The sequence below is a fragment of the Pristis pectinata genome, chromosome 24 (genome assembly GCF_009764475.1).
Source record: "Pristis pectinata isolate sPriPec2 chromosome 24, sPriPec2.1.pri, whole genome shotgun sequence".
Taxonomy (NCBI): Eukaryota; Metazoa; Chordata; class Chondrichthyes; order Rhinopristiformes; family Pristidae; genus Pristis; species Pristis pectinata.
The window spans coordinates 23,277,687-23,294,377 of record NC_067428.1 but is presented as its reverse complement, the minus strand read 5'-3'; positions in this window follow the sequence as shown (position 1 = coordinate 23,294,377).

Genomic DNA, 16,691 nt, shown 5'->3' with positions numbered 1-16,691 from the left:
CAGGACAATTCTCCCTAATGTGCTACCCAAAAGTTATCTTGCAGTCAGCACCATAAAAATCAGATTAATTGGTCGTTATCACATTGTCTTTGTGGGATCTTGCTGTACATAGATTTCTACCATGTTCAGGAATTGGGTAGAATCATAGCCATAGACTCATACCACACAGAAACAGGGTCTTTGGCCCACCATGTCCATCAAGTACTCATCTATATCAATCCCATTTATCAGCACTTGGTCCACAGCCTTCGATACCTTGGCAATTCAAGTGTTAATTTAATTGTTGCCTCCACCACCTCCCCAGGCAGTGCATTTGCAAATTACAGTTATCCTCTGGATGACAAAAAACCCTCAGATCTCCAACTCTTTTATTCCTCACCTTCTGGTTTTAGATATATCTATTATCGGAAAAGGTTTCTTACTATCCACCCTATCTATGTCCCTCGTAATTGTGTGTACCTCAGTCTGGTCCACTCCCCCCTCAGCCTCCTCCTATCCAAGGAGAGGCACCTCAGACTATCCAGTCTCTCCTCATAATTGAAACACTCCATTCCAGGCAACATCCTGGTAAATCTCTTCTGTACCCTTTTCAGTACATTCATATTTCACTGAATGACTTTCAATCTAGTGTTCATTTGGTGTTCATAAGATAAGATAAGATTTCTTTATTAGTCACATGTACATCGAAACACACAGTGAAATGCACCTTTTGTGTAGAGTGTTCTGGGGGCAGCCCGCAAGTGTCGGCATGCTTCTGGCGCCAACATAACATGCCCACAACTTCCTAACCTGTACGTCTTTGGAATGCGGGAGGAAACTGGAGCACCCGGAAAAAGTCCACGCAGGCACATGGGGATAACGTACAAACTCCTTACAGACAGCGGTCAGCGGCTGCTACACTACCGTGCCTACCCCAAATGCAGATTGGGTGATCACTTTCGAAGCACCTGTGCTCAGTCCACAGGATTGACACTGAGCATCCAGCTGCCTGCTATGTTAATTCATCATTGCATTCCCATTCTGACCTTTCTAATTGTGGCCTCCTCACTATTACAACGAGGCCCAGAGCAAACTTGAGGAACAGCACATCATCTTTCAGCTGGGCACACTGCAGTCGGCAGGACTCAATAGTGAATTCTCCAACTTTAGATAACTTGCTCTTTCTTTCTCTCTGTATCAGGACTGGCCCTTTTTGCCTGCCATCTTTTGTTTTTACCTTTTTCTTCCTTTGTATGTCACAGTGGGCCTGACTGTACAACATTACACAGACTTCACAGCATTATCAACACACTACACAGACAAAGCAGCTTAACTGCCCCTTTACCACCACATGATTTCACCCTATCAGAGAAATTATCTCTTCTCTGTTCTCTTTGGAGAGAAGGAGCATGAGAGGTGACTTGATAGAGGTGTGCAAGATGATAAGAGGCATAGATCAAGTGGACAGTCAGAGACTTTTTCCCAGGGCAAATATCACTAACACAAGGGGACATAATTTTAAGTTGATTGGAGGAAGGTATAAGGGAGATGCCAGAGGTAAGTTTTTTTACACAGAGAGTGGTGGGTGCGTGGAACACACTGCCTGCAGAGGTTGTGGGGGCAGATACATTAGGGACATTTAAGAGACTCTTAGATAGACACATGAATGATAGAGAAATGGGGGGCTATGTGGGAGGGAAGGGTTAGATTGATCTTAGAGCAGAATAAAATGTCGGCACAACATCGTGGGCCAAAGGGCCTGTACTGTGCTGTTATGTTCTATGTTCTAAATGCCCTTTGTTCCACCCATCACATTCCGCCCCCTTCTCTGCTACCTAGGCTCACTTGTTTCTCTCTTTCTCAGTTCTGTTGAAGGGTTCCAGACCTGAACCGTTAACTGTTCCTCTTTCTGCAGATGCTGCCCGGACTGCTGAGTTTTTCCTGTATTTTTTATATTCACTTTTGGCTTAAGTAAGGTCCTCCAAGATGGTTTTACTTGGTCTAATGTATATTTGAATCCACCAATTCGATTGTTTCTTGACTGCCCTCTGCAAAACATAGCTTTGGTGGGCAATTGGGATGGACAATAAAAGCTCATCTTGTCAGCAATCTCCACATCCTGTGAACAGATAGCTTGAAAATCCTCCGTCACACCTCCGAACCATGACTGAATAACCTGGGGGGGGGGGGGGGGATCAGGCTTTCTCCAGCACCTCGTTCTACAGATCAGATTGATGAATTTACTAAACCAATGGAAGCCCCACAAACATAATTTCTGGTTAACAGTATTGTTGCACTCAGAAGGAAGTTCTGCTTCCTACTCCACTTTCCATTGTGAACAAGGCCCTTCTGAGTAATTCCAGATGACTGCTTCTTAATATAGTCTGTAACTGAGTGGGGGTTTCATTATGACCTTGCACCTTATTGTCTGCCTGCACTGTACTTTCTCTGTTACTGTAACACTTTATTTTGCATTCTGTTACTGTTTTCCCTTCTACTACCTCAATGCACTGTTGGAATGAAATGATCTGTATGGACGGCATGCAAAACAAAGTTTTTCACTGTACTTCAGTACATATGACAATAATGGACCAATAATTTACCAATTAAATGAAATACCTCGGTAATAAAACTGAAATGTGAAAAAAATGTTGGAACTTCTTGTTGATTGTTGTAAAACTTCTGAAGTATTAAATATTAAAGGACATTACTGGCAATTATTTTAATCACAAGCAGTGAATGAGGAGAAAACAAATAATTGTCAATTGTCTTACATTAACACCAGTCATTTTGGGTGTTTAATGTTCCCACTGTAATGTGTGCCGTAAACCCTATTGTCTTGTGTAGAATTATTGAAGGCTGTGTGACGAGCTGTCTCTCCCTATTACAGGCACCGGAGCTTGATCAATTATTGATGCTGCATTTCACTTTGACCTGAATTCTTTTGCTGTAGCACCAGCCCTTCCTTCGTGTATTAGTGATGAGCCTCAGATGAAAGCTATGTATCCTTCTCGCCTTGTAAATCTGCAGCTGCCCAAGGGAACAGGAAACTCATTTTCACTCGAGCTTTAATCAAATTCTACGGGTTACTACTGGGAACCCCAATCCATGGAATGCAACCTTATTCAGATTACTCTGAGTAACACTGTGGCTGATCTCATGAAGTCTGCTGACCTGGATAGTGTATATTATTTCTGAATGAGTTCACAAACTCTGATCAAAATTCTCAAAGAATGTGAAATTAGTCATATTGGATTCTGTAAGCTATCACCCGTTGTATTATAAGCGTAGCAAAGTTTTCTTCCAATGTATTTCGTCTATTCATTCTAACTGGCAGGAACAGCCCTAAATCCCCTTCAGAAGGTGGTGATGGGCTGCCTTCTTCAGTCTGTGCGGGGAAAGTGTCCCTCAGCAGTGTCAGGTAGCAAATGCATGGATTTTAACCCAGCTGCAAATGAAGAAATTGGTATTATGCCCTGAAATCCAAAGTGCTAGTCAGGTTTACAGGAATTTTTTGAAGAGAGTGTTGGCAACTTATAGACTTGTGTGTATGTCGGCAAGTCTTCCTGGTTGCAACATTGACGAGGGTCACATTCAGTTTCGCATGTGGAACCTACTAATATCCCGCAATTGCTGAACAGTCTTGCCTCTGGCATGTGCTGGACCAACCTCCCTGTGCCTCGTGGACCTGCCTTGCCCATATGCTGGACTGACCTCTCTAGCCCAAGTGCCAGACTGATCTCTGCACACCTGCTGCTTTGACAGAGAAGGCCTCCAGTATTTACCCACTCAGCTGCTGAACAGATGCTGCAGGTAAGGGTGAAAGTTTCAAACTTTGCCATGTAAGTGTTTCAAACTTTGCAAATTCACACTCTGACTCTTGGTCCCAACCAGAAGCAGTCACTTACTTTGGATGCGTGGAAGACAAACTGATCTGTAGGTGAGAATGTTTCAACTCCCCCTTCCCTAGCATACTCCTGGCAAACAACCAAGATATTGAAAATAAGCTGGATGAACTGAAAGCCAGATTCACCTGCCAAAGGGAACTGAGTGACTACTGTGTGTTCTGAGTTACAGAAACATGGCTCACACCTGCTTCACCTGACTGTGCCATACAACCTGAGGGCCTCTCAATTCACCGGATGGAACACACAGTGTCCTCGGGCAAAGTTAGAGGCAGAGAGATCTGTTTCCTTACTAACTCCTTGTGGTGCTTGGATATGATGGTCCTGGTGACTTCCGGCTTACCAGAGCTGGAATATCTAATGGTGAAGTGTTGTCCATACCACCTGCCAGAGGAATTCAATTTGGCTATCCTAACAGCAGTCTCCATCCTACTCCAGGTGGATGTGAAGCTTGCCCTAGATGAACTATACTCCATTGTCAACAGCCTTGAAACTGTATACCCTGAGGCCTTATTCATCATAGCCAGGGACTTCAACCAGGCCAACTTCAAGAGCGTACAATCTGAATGCTATCAACTTGTCTCCTGACCCATCAGTGGCCCAAATACTCTTGACCTCTGCTACACAACCATCAAAGACGCCTACCAACGTCAAAGTCAAAATCAAAGTCGAGTTTATTGTCATTTGCACAAGTACATGTATGTTCCATCCCTTGCCCACGTTTTGGGAAATCAGACCATCAGGCCGTGCTCCTCCTCCCTGCTTGCAAACAGAAACTGAAACGCGAGGATCTGGTTCAGAAATTCGTATGGTGCTGGTCTGAGGAAATAGATGAGCTCCTATGTAACTGCTTTGAGTCAGTAGACTGGTCCATATTCAAGGACTCAGCGGCCAACCTAAATGAGTATGCCACTGCCAAAGCAGACTTCATCAGTAGCTGTGTAGATTACTGCGTAACAGTCAATCCAAGTGTTCCCTACCAGAAACATGGATGAACCAAGGGAACCACTGAAGTCCAGGTATGAGACGTTCAAGTCAGGTGACCTTGACCTATACAGGAAATCTAGGTACGACCTTCATAAAGCTATCAGAGATGCCAAGAGATAACACCAGACCAAGCTAGAGTCCCAGACCAGTCATCAGTTGTGGCAAAGTTTGCCTGGTATAATGGACTCCAAAACAAAGCTGGGCAGTATCGCTGGCAGCGACACATCCCTCCCCGATGAGCTTAATGCATTCAATGCTCGTCTCAAACAGAAGGCCAGTGAAATGATGCCACCACCCCAACAACTGTTGATGCACCAGTACCCATGGTCACTATCGCAGACTTCAGATCAGCCTTCCCGAGTGTGAACACATGGAAACGAACAGGCTCAGATGGAGTCCCCAGCTGTGTCCTCAGATCCTGTGTGGATCAGCTGGTGGGAGTATTCACAGACAGCTTTAACCTCTCCCGACTCCAACCTGAGGTTCCCACCTGCTTTAGGATGACCACTATTATCCCAGTGCCAAAGAAAAATAGTGTAACGTGCCTTGATGACAACTGCCTGGTTGCTCTGATAAGATAAGATCTTTATTAGTCACATGTACATCGAAACACACAGTGAAATACATCTTTTGCGTAGTGATTTTGGGAGGCAGCCCACAAGTGTCGCCACACTTCCGGCGCCAACATAGCATGCCCATAACTTCCTAACCTGTACGTCTCTGGAATGTGGGAGGAAACCGGAGCACCTGGAGGAAACCCCCACAGACACAGGGAGAACGTACAAATTCCTTACAGACGGTGACCAGAATTGAACCCGGGTCACTGGCACTGTAAAGCATTATGCTAACCACTATGCTACTGTGCCTGCCCTGACATCCATCATCATGAAGTGCTTTGAGAGTCTGGTCATGGCACACATCAACTCCAGACCTCCAGACAACCTCGACCCACAGCAATTTGCCTACTGCCAAAACAGGGCCACAGTGGACTCCATCTCCCTGGCCCTACACTCATCTCTGGAACTCCTGGATAACAAAGACACCTACATCAGATTCCTATTTATTGACTACAGCTCTGCCTTCGACTCAGTTCCAAACAAGCTCATCTCCAAACTCCTAGACCTCGAACTCTGCACCCCCTCTGCAAATGGATCCTTAACTTCCTGACCAACAGACCGCAATCAGTAAGGACAGGTAACAACACCTCCTCCACGATTATCCTTAACAATGGTGCCCCACAAGGCTGCATCCTCAGCCCATTACTATACCCTCTATACACTCACGACTGTGTGGCCAAATTCTGCTCTAATTCCATTTATAATCTTGCAGATCGATACCACGAGAGTGGGCCGGTTCTCAAACAATGACAAGATGGAGTACAGGAAGGGGGGGGGGGGGAGAGGGAGAGAGAGAGGGAGAGAGAGAGGGGGAGAGAGAGAGAGAGAGGAAAGAGAGAGGGGGAGAGGGAAAGGGAGAGGGAAAGGGAGAGAGGGAGAGAGAGAGAAAAAAGAGTGGCATGGTGTCAAGACAACAACCTTTCCCTCAACATCAGCAAAACAAAGGAGCTGGTCATTGACTTCAGGAAGCAGGGTGGAGAACACACTCCTATGTTGAGGTGGAGGTGGCTGAGAGCTTCAAGTTCCTTGGTGTAAATATCACCAACAATTTATCCAGGACCAGCCAAGTGGATGCTACAGCCAAGAAAGCACACCAACACCCCTACTTCCTCAGAAGGCTAAGGAAATTTGGCATGTCTTCGATGACTGTTACCAATATTTACAGGTGCACCATAGAAAGCATCCTGTCCGGGTGGATCACAGCTTGGTATGGCAACTGCACTGCCCAAGACCACAAGAAATTGCAGAGAGTTGTGAACACAGCCCAGTCTATCATGAAAACCAGCCTCCCCTTCACTGACTCTATCTACACTTCCTGCTGCCTCGGGAAAGCAGCCAACATAATCAAGGACCCCTTACACCCTGGTCATTCTCTCTTCTCCCCTTGGGCAGAAGATACAAAAGCTTAAGAGCACATACCACAAGGCTCAAGGACAGCTTGTATCCCGCCGTTATCAGACTCTTGAACAGACCTCTCATATACTAAAGGATGAAATCTTGATCTCCCAATCTACCTCGCCATGGAATTTGCACTTTATTTGCCTACCTGAACTGCACTTTCTCTGTAACTGTAACACTTTATTCTGCATTCTGTTTTTGTTTTTACTACCTCGATTTACTTCTGTATGGAATGATCTGGAAGGCACGCAAACAAAGCTTTTTACTGTATTTTGCTACATATGAGAATAATAAAACCATACCAATACCAAGTTAGCCAGCAAGTTTTTCCCGTACTGTGAACTGTTTGCAAAGAGAGCAGCTCTTGGTCACATGGATGAAAGGTTGCTGGAGAATTTTTTCAAAAAAATTGTTTTTTTCCATAAAATTAAAATCCAAGCAAAGTGGATAGGAGTCCATATATAGATGGATTTCGTGGTATGTCCAAGAAAAAATGTTGTGATGTGGAGGGAGAATCTTAGAGGTAACTTTGACTCTGTAGATATTGGAGGTTTGGGAAGTGCTCCTGAAGAAACCTTGGCAGCATGCTGTTTCATGTTGATGGTCTACCCTGCAGCATAGTCTTCCAACAGAGGATGAAAGAGATGCTTAAGGGACCAAACTGTGTGCCAGTCAAATAAATTGTTTTACCTGGACAGCGTCGGCCTTCTTGAGTGTTCGACCTGCACCCAGTCAGGTAAGTGGGGAATATTCTAATGTACTCCTGACTATAAATATACAACATATATAAACACACTGTATATTTACTTTGTTGTTGTTGATATTAAAGAGCAAACAGTGATTCATTCTAATCTACTTCATGGAAAGATTAATTATTGACTAATCTCCCCTTCTTAGGTCAAATAGACCATTTCCATAAATTATTATTCATGGCAACCCCTGCCTTTCATGAGGACTCCAGAGGAGTCTCTCTGAAGTGTCAATCTCATTCCATAGGTTCAATAACATTTCAGACCCTAGAGCACTTGACAAGTCTAAACTGAATCCATTTATTTGGTCATTGTGACCATTTTAAAGATCCTACTGAATTTAAATTTACTGCCATTTGATACCCACCATTGCACCATGGAAATGTTTCAAGTTAGTTGAAAGGAGACTAATTTTGTTCTCAGATATTTTACTGCACAGAATCTGCCTTGGTAGGGATCAAAATATAAATTTGTTAAAAAATTAAAAATCTAAGGCCTTGAAGTCATGCCTTAAGGAAACAATTATCAGATGACTGGGGAGGCAGTGGTAGAAAGGTTGCTGGTTAATTAACATTGAATGTTGAGGTTTGATAGTCCGTTGATGAGATCTGAGTTGGTTAAGTGAATAGTTCTAACTATTTCACATTCAGGGCAGGAGTTTGCAATGTGACTCATTAATTGTATTTCAATGCATTGATGTCCCCTTTTTACAAATAACACCTTCAAGTTCCCACATGAATGTGGCTTAGCGCAGTCCAATAGTTACATTGCAGGTGAAAACCACCACCAATCACATTTTGCACTTATGGTCCATGTTGTCCAGGCTGTTCAATGAAAGTTATGGAGAGCATGTAAGCAGAAAGGTATTGTTCACCTGGGAAAAGCAACCAGCGGATAATCACAAGATCACAAGACAAGGGAGCAGAAGCAGGCCATTCGGCCCATCGAGTCTGCTCCAAGGAAAAGGGAAAAAGAAATGGGGTGGGGAAAAAAAACTATTCTAATCCCATTTTCCAGCCTTATCCCCATATCCCTTGATACCCTGACTATTTAGATATCTGTCTATCTCCTCCTTGAACACCCCCACTGATCTGGCCTCCACTGCTGTGCGTGGCAAGGAGTTCCACAATTTCACCACCCTCTGGGTAAAGAAATTTCTCCTCATCTCTGTCTTGAAACTGTACCCTCTAATTCTAAGATTGTGCCCTCTGGTCCTGGACTCGCCCACCAAGGGAAACAGCCTAGCCACATCTACTCTATCCTTACCTGTCAACATTTTAAATGTCGCTACGAGGTCCCCTCTCATCCTTCTGTACTCCAGTGAGTACAGTCCAAGAGCCGACAAACGCTCATCATACTTAAGCCCTTTCATTCCCGGAATCATTCTCGTAAATCTCCTCTGAACCCTCTCCAACGTCAGCACATCCTTCCTAAGATGTGGGGCCCAAAACTGCGCACAGTATTCCAAATGAGGCCTCACTAGTGCCCCGTAGAGCCTCATCAACACTTCCTTACTTTTATACACTATACCTCTCGAGATGAATGCCAACATAGCATTCGCTTTCTTAACCACCGATCCAACCTGGTGGTTAACTTTTAAGGTATCCTGTACGAGTACCCCCAAGTCCCTTTGTACTACCGTACTATCAATCTTCTCTCCTTCTAGATAATAATCTACCCGCTTATTTCTGCTTCCAAAGTGTACAACTGCACATTTCTCAACATTGAATCTCATCTGCCATTTCCTTGCCCATTCTTCTAAACTATCTAGGTCCCTCTGCATCCTTTCTATTTCCTCCATGCTCCCTACTCCTCCACTTATCTTGGTGTCATCCGCAAACTTAGCCACACAACCATTTATTCCATCATCCAAATCATTGATGTACAAGGTAAAAAGGAGCGGCCCCAACACCGACCCCTGCGGCACACCACTAGTAACCGGTAACCAACCAGAACGAGATCCTTTTATTTCCACCCTTTGCTTCCTGCCAACCAGCCAATGCTCCACCCATTTTGCTACCCTACCCAATTTCTATCTCCTGTTTTAAGGGCATGTTAAATTATTTGGCCATTGTGACCATTTAAAAAATCCTATTGAATTTAAATTTGCTTTATTACATAATGTAATAAAGCAGAATTTTTCAGATTTTTACAAATATTGAGTATAATTACAGTTGAAACAAGTAAATCCAGCAAAGATTAATTGACAAATATCTTATCCATGCTCTTTGCTAAAGGCACTTTTCCTCTGATTCAATCTTTCCCTTGAAAGAAATTCAATTGGCAGCAGAGTATGCTTTGTCTGATATTAGTATGAACACCAAAGAGGATTTGAATGGTCGGGGAGCAGAAGTTAGATTGCAACGTTTTATTTGCAAATGTAGGTGTATCTTTAAGTATGTATGTACCACGTGGTATGACTTTTATTCTGAGTCCACAGAAAGCTTCTGCTTTTAAGAAAGGTTGTTTTATTGATTGCCCTACCTCTGTTATTTGCTAAAGCAAGCAGCAACACAAGAATCCTAGAGACAATACATTGAAAATGATGATGGAATATTTCTGCTTGAGGGAGTAGCAGATCAGTGACCAAATGTGAAGAAAAAAACGAGGATGGGGTTCTCCAAGGAGAGCAGTGCTGATGACAGGCAGAGGACATGATAATTTGTTAGCAAACTCAATGGATGTAAGTGGATACAAACATTTGATGTGTATATGGAATTAGTAGAAGTGTTCTGAGGAAGGACACAGAACAGGGAAATCTATGCAAGAAGAAGAAGATGGTCTTACTGTAGGTCATGCAAAACTACTCAATAGAGTGGACTTAATGTTCAAAGGTGTGTGTGGAATAAATACTGTAGAGAGAAGAGAGAAGATATCTTTATTAGTCACATGTACATCAAACCACACAGTGAAATGCATCTTTTTGTATAGAGTGTTCTGGGGGCAGCCCGCAAGTGTCGCCACGTTTCTGGCACCAACATAACATGCCCACAACCTCCTAACCCGTACGTCTTTGGAATGTGGGGGGAAACCGGAGCACTCGGAGGAAACCCATGCAGACACAGGGAGAACGTACAAACTCCTTAGAGACAGCGGCCGGAATTGAACCCGGGTCACTGGCGCTGTAAAGCATTATGCTAACAGCTACACTACCATGCCTGCAAAATTTTAATTAATTAACTTGCCAACCTCACATCTTGGAGATGTGGCAGGAAACTGGAACACCGGGGGAAACCCAAATGATGTATGAAGATGGTGCTTAAAAATGTGAGGCAGTTTCAATGGTTTGGAGATGCAAGCTGGTAAAACCCTCAGAATTGGCAATAGGCCTGGTATTCTTCTTCACAGACAAGTCATGGATCACAGGTGGGAAACCATTAGGTCTAGTGAGTACAAAAGATAGGAAGGTTGCAAGTTATGTGGGTGCAAAAGGCTGCAATCCACAGCATTTATGTTATGGGAGGTACCCAACCACAGAACATCCACTGAAGATGGCTTGGTGCTGCAATTGTCACAGGGCAAGGCATATTATATTAGGGCACAAATCCCTAAGAGTACAATGACTAGTAAAGATGACAGTTGCTGTTGATCTGGGAGGTAAAGGGGGCAAGAGTCTGGAACAGTCCTGCTGGAGTACCATATACATGATAGAATCCGATAATGAGAGGGGGAAATGGGAATGCTGAACCTTATATTTTGCAAACCCAAGGAGGGTAAAAAAGAACAGTACACATAATGGTACCTTGTTGGTTGAGGAAGCAGCAAGAAAATGTGCACTGACACTGTGTCGAGTAGATTTGTCATTTGCCAGGGCAAGTAGAATGCTTCACCACTTGATGGGGGCAAAATGATGTTGGGTGCATACATTGGAGGGTCCCTCTGAGTTATGGGGGAGGTGAATTGTTAGGTTACTAGTAGAGAAGGATGGGTCTTGTTATCTATCATAGCTTTAGGCCGTGAGCATTCACCAGAGATCATGGGAACAGAATGGATCGTGTCACTTGGATAGAGGGCCTCTATTTTGCATGAATCATATCATTGAGAAGTGAGGAGATACAAGACAGACTCATACTTTCGGGTGCAATGGCTCCACCCAAGTTCACCACTCGTCTGTAGGCTTGGGAGCTGTGGCAAGGAACCTTCAGCCAGCACACTCTGGCAGATCAAGATTACAGGCTACAACTCTGATAAATAGTTATGGAAGACATTAATGTGATGACTACTATAGAACTACATGGGACTGCGTGAGAGAATTACAACCGAGGATGAAAGTTCAGTAAATGTAGGCAGCTTTATCCATGAAGGCAGTGTGGTGATTAAAGCACAGGCAGTGATGCACTGCAATCTGTTCAGCTGAAGTTTGACAACTGACAGGCTAACAAGGAACATGAACCTTTGACTGAAAGGAGAGTTGAAGAGTTAAATGTGAAACTTTTCTGGAAGGAGGTGTAACAGTTGTTTGGTCGAAACATAAAGATGTTGTGAACTAAGGAAATTGAAGGAAGGTCATGGAATAAAGAGCACACACGCTGTGGTGAAGCAGTGTGGCAGCAAATGGGAATGCGATATCTCCAGAAGATTTGTAATAAGAGTGGGTAACTGAACAGTGAATGTACTCAGAGACAAAGGATACAGAAGGCATTCATCGAGAGTCATGGGTTCACAGTGCTGATGGTTTGTGTGTCTGCCTGTGAGGCTAGGCCTATGTCTAGTTTGTCATGGATCAACAGGTGACTAAGGTATTCCACCACAATGGGAGTGAAACACTGACCCAGGAAGTGACCTTATGGAGGTCCTTTTAGGGGTTTATAAAATCATGAGGGTCATAGATAAGGTGGATCTTCACAGCCTTTTTCCCAGGGTAGGAGAGTCTAAAACTAGTGGGCGTAGGTTTAAGGTGAGAAGGAGAAGAGCTAAAAGTGACCTGAGGGGCAACTTTTCCCTGACAGAGTTGGTGGGATATGGAATGAGCTGCCCGAGGAAGTGGTGGAGGCAGGTACTATTACAACATTTAAAGGACATTTAGACAGGTACAAGGATAGGAAAGGTTTAGAGGGATATAGAACTAGCTCAAAAAAGACAATTTGGTTGGCATGGACAGGTTGGGCTGAAGGGCCTGTTTCCGTGATGTATAACTCTATGACTCTAAAGTGTCAATTATACCTGTGGATGCCACCACAAGGTGGAGAAATAAGTAACAAGGTGGTCAGAAAATTATAGCATGATGAGGCATCCCAGAGGGAAAGGTGTTCAGAACATGAGTGGCCTGGGTCAAAGACATCAATTGTGACTAAACCATTTGAGAACAAAGGGGCTATTCACGAAACTCAATGGCAAGCTGCTCCAAGGAGCAGTCCGTAATTTGTTTGAACAAATGAGAGAGCTAATTCAAAGGTTTCAGGGCAATAGGTAAATCAATACAAGAGTCCTCAGGCGAGGTGAGAAGCAAAAGGCTGGTTGAGGTGCCTTTGGTTACAGGATTGAGTCTAGCATGGATGACACTGATAGAGAAGATGAGGCTGTGAGTTCTGGGGAAGGGTTCAGAGTTTACAAGACTCTTAATGTTTACAGATATACTGGAAGGTCTACATCAAGTGCAGGTGAAATTTAGGGCTATTAAAGAGGACTGCATTCAAAGTGGAGCCATTTCAAAAGCTCTGAAGATGCAATGTGGAACATCACTGCAGGTACCTATTTACTCATGAAATATAAAGGGATCTCAGTGTTCTTGTGCCCGTATCACAAAAAGTTAGCAGGCAGGTGCAAGGAGCAGTTAAGAAGGCAAATGGCATATTGGCCTTCATTGCAAAAGGGTTGGAGGTTAGGAATAGGGAAGTTTAGGTAGAATTGTACAGGGTGTACCTGGAGTACAGCAGGCAGCTTTTGACTCCTTTCTGAAGAAATGATAATACAATTGGAGGTGGTGCAAATGAAATTCACCAGGCTAATTCCTAAGATGAAAGGATTGTCCATTCAAAAGAGGATAACCAGGTTAGACCTGTATTCTTTGGTGATCTTATTGAAACATGTAATAGTCTAAGGGGGCACGATGAGGTAGATGTTGAGATGTTTTCATCAGTGGTAGAGTCTCGAATGAGAGGACATAGTTTCAAGATAAGGGGCTGCTCATTTAAAACCTAGATACATAGAAATATCTTCTCACAGTGGATAGATCATTAGAAGTATTTAAAGCGGAGGTAGATACATTTTTGAAAGATTGGGGAATTAAGAGCGAGGCGGATATGGCACAGACGCTTGGGGTAAATCAGTCCTGATCATATTGAATGATCATAGGGGGCAGGTTTGAGGGGCCAGATGTCCTACTCCTGTTCATTTTCTTGTTCTTCGTGTGAAAACTACTTCATTATTCCTTGTTTTTGTACTATTTATTTATCTTGCAATTTATAGTAATTTTACGTTTTTGCACTGTACTGCTGCCGCAAAACAACAAATTTCACGACATATGTCAGTGATAATAAACCTCATTCTGATTCTGATTCTTGTACAAATGTTAGGCTAATACAGTGAAATGAGACAGCCTTAAAAACAAAGATGACCAAGTTTAAGGCCTTGGAGAGCACCCAGAATGGGAAGGCAGACAAAATGCCGTGTGATTTCCAGAGACAAGAACAAAGGGGAGAGTTCTGGTATTTACAGGAATCAAGATGATGTGAAAGCAGAGGCACAAGAAGAGCCTTTAGAAACAACCAAAGTAGAGGTGGTTGCAATTAAATACAACAAATAATTATATGCTGTAATAATTGGTAAGAGTCAATAACCTGCGTTAAGTTGTTTGTAAACAGTTTGGTATACACAAATGACATCAAGGAGGTGTAGTCAAGACCATGTAGTCACAGTTGTGAACGTAATTATGTTGGAGCAATAATGGCAGAACAGGATGCGAGCCTGGATGTGTATGAGGCTGATCTGGAGAAGTCGTCCTCTGGAATTACCAGAGTCCAGTGTTGCTATTTCAGAGATGTCAGGTGCAGCTTGCAATGGAATTCAATGAACGAAGACCAAGAGATCAAGAGACTTTATACAGATGTAAGTTCAACAAAGTGTAATATAGTAAATAGTTAACTGATTTGTGCATATAAATAGTTAATGACGTGGATGGATTTATTACTGTCTTAGAGAAAGGGAAGCAGTGTAGTATATATAGATCTTTGTCCCTTTAAGAACTGAGTGAAACAGATTTTGATATATTGTTCGTTGAAGGTTACTGCCTTCAATAAAGGATATTTTGTTGATGGCTTTTCATTTGTTGTTTGCTTAAGCAAGCAGCAATGCAAAAAGCCTAGAAACAATAAAGCACTCTTCCATTTTGGAAGAGTTAAACCTGACACAAAGAGGTCTGAGTTCTGAAGTCCTGTTCACTAAGGACATCCAGAAAGCATGTGATCTGATTAGCCCATTTTCCATCATCCCTGGTGACTATATAAAATTGGCAGTAGGCCTGTTGTAGGTGTAGATGAAGAGTTCAGGCCTATTTTAGGTTCTGTTAAGCATAGTGCCTGAACCTGCCCTGGATCTGTGTTTTCTGAGCTTAAGTCATTTTTTTAAATGACAAACTGTGGATCCGGGGTGAGGAGAGATATCCCCTAACTTCACCCTTGCCTCCTTCCCTCCCACTCACACATGCACAACTGCCTTAGGTTATTGCTGGCAAAGTAAGAATCAATAAGTGAGAGACAAAAGAGACTTCAGATACTGGAATCTGGAGCATCACACAAAACGCTGGAGGAATTCAGCAGGTCAGGCAGCAGCGATGGAGAGAAATGGACAGTCAACATTTCGGATCGAGACCCTTCGTCTGGACTGAAAGAGCAGAGGGGAGATAGCCAGTATAGAAAGGTGGAAGGGAAGGGGTGGAGCAAGAGCTGGCAGGTGATAGGTGGATGCAAGTGAGGGGGGGGTGTTGATAGGCAGATGGAAGGGAGAATGGGAATGGCCCCAGCTTCTGGCGCCATTCTCACTCTCCCTTCCCCCAGCTGCCTATCAACACTGCCCTCACCTGCATCCACCTATCACCTGCCAGCTCTTGCTCCACCCCTTCCCTTCCACCTTTCTATACTGGCTATCAGTATGTGAGTTGCCCAAGGAAACTAGACATGAGCGGCACAGAGACACTGCAGGTAGTGCAGCTGTCCTACCTCTCCAGTGGCCCTGGTTCGATCCTGACCTCTGATGCTGTCTGTGTGGAGTTTGCATGTCCTCGTTATGACCGCATTGGTTTTCCCTCTGGATGCTTCAGTTTCCTCCCACATTCCAAAGACCAGCTGGTGTTTTGGTTAATTGGCCACTGTAAATTGCCTCTTGTGGGGGTGAGTGATAGGAGAATTGGGAGGGTGGGGGTTGTTAATGGACATAATTGGGAGAATTAAGGGGGGGAATGGGATTAATGGGAGTGCTCTGAGTATCAGCATTGACGCAAGGAGCCGAATAGCCTCCTTCTCATTTGTATGAAAAAATGTTAGCCTAAAGCAACCTTGCATCAGTCCTGGGCTGAGGCTTCAGGCTAACCCCACCTCCCACATCCCCAAGTCAATGAACTCTAAGCCCAATATGATATCAAACTTTTCTTCCAGTGCACCCGCTCCATACCCATTTCTTTGGCCAGGAGTCATCAGCCCAGAATGCACACCCTTCCTTCCATCATCAGAAATTCCAGTCCACCTGGACATGTCCCCTGGTTTCATGCCCTCCCAGGATCTCTCCATTACTAACTGCTGATGTGACACTGATCACCTCAACTTTTTTAGCCACCTTATTCACTCGAACTTACCCCTTTCTCAATTTGCAGCATTCTGTTCACTAGAAGCAAGCCTGATATTGCCATCAAGCCCACCAACAAGGGCAATGATGTAGTGGTCCGGCGAACTGACCTCAACCACTTAGACTTCCCTCTTTCTAGATTGTGACTCCACCACTGAACATCAGGCCATCATCTGTCTCCCAGACAGTCATAGGCATCATTTTCTCAGGATATCTTCCCTCCACAACTTCCAGCCTTGCAGTCTCAGATCTCCACACAGCCCCCATCTATATCCTAC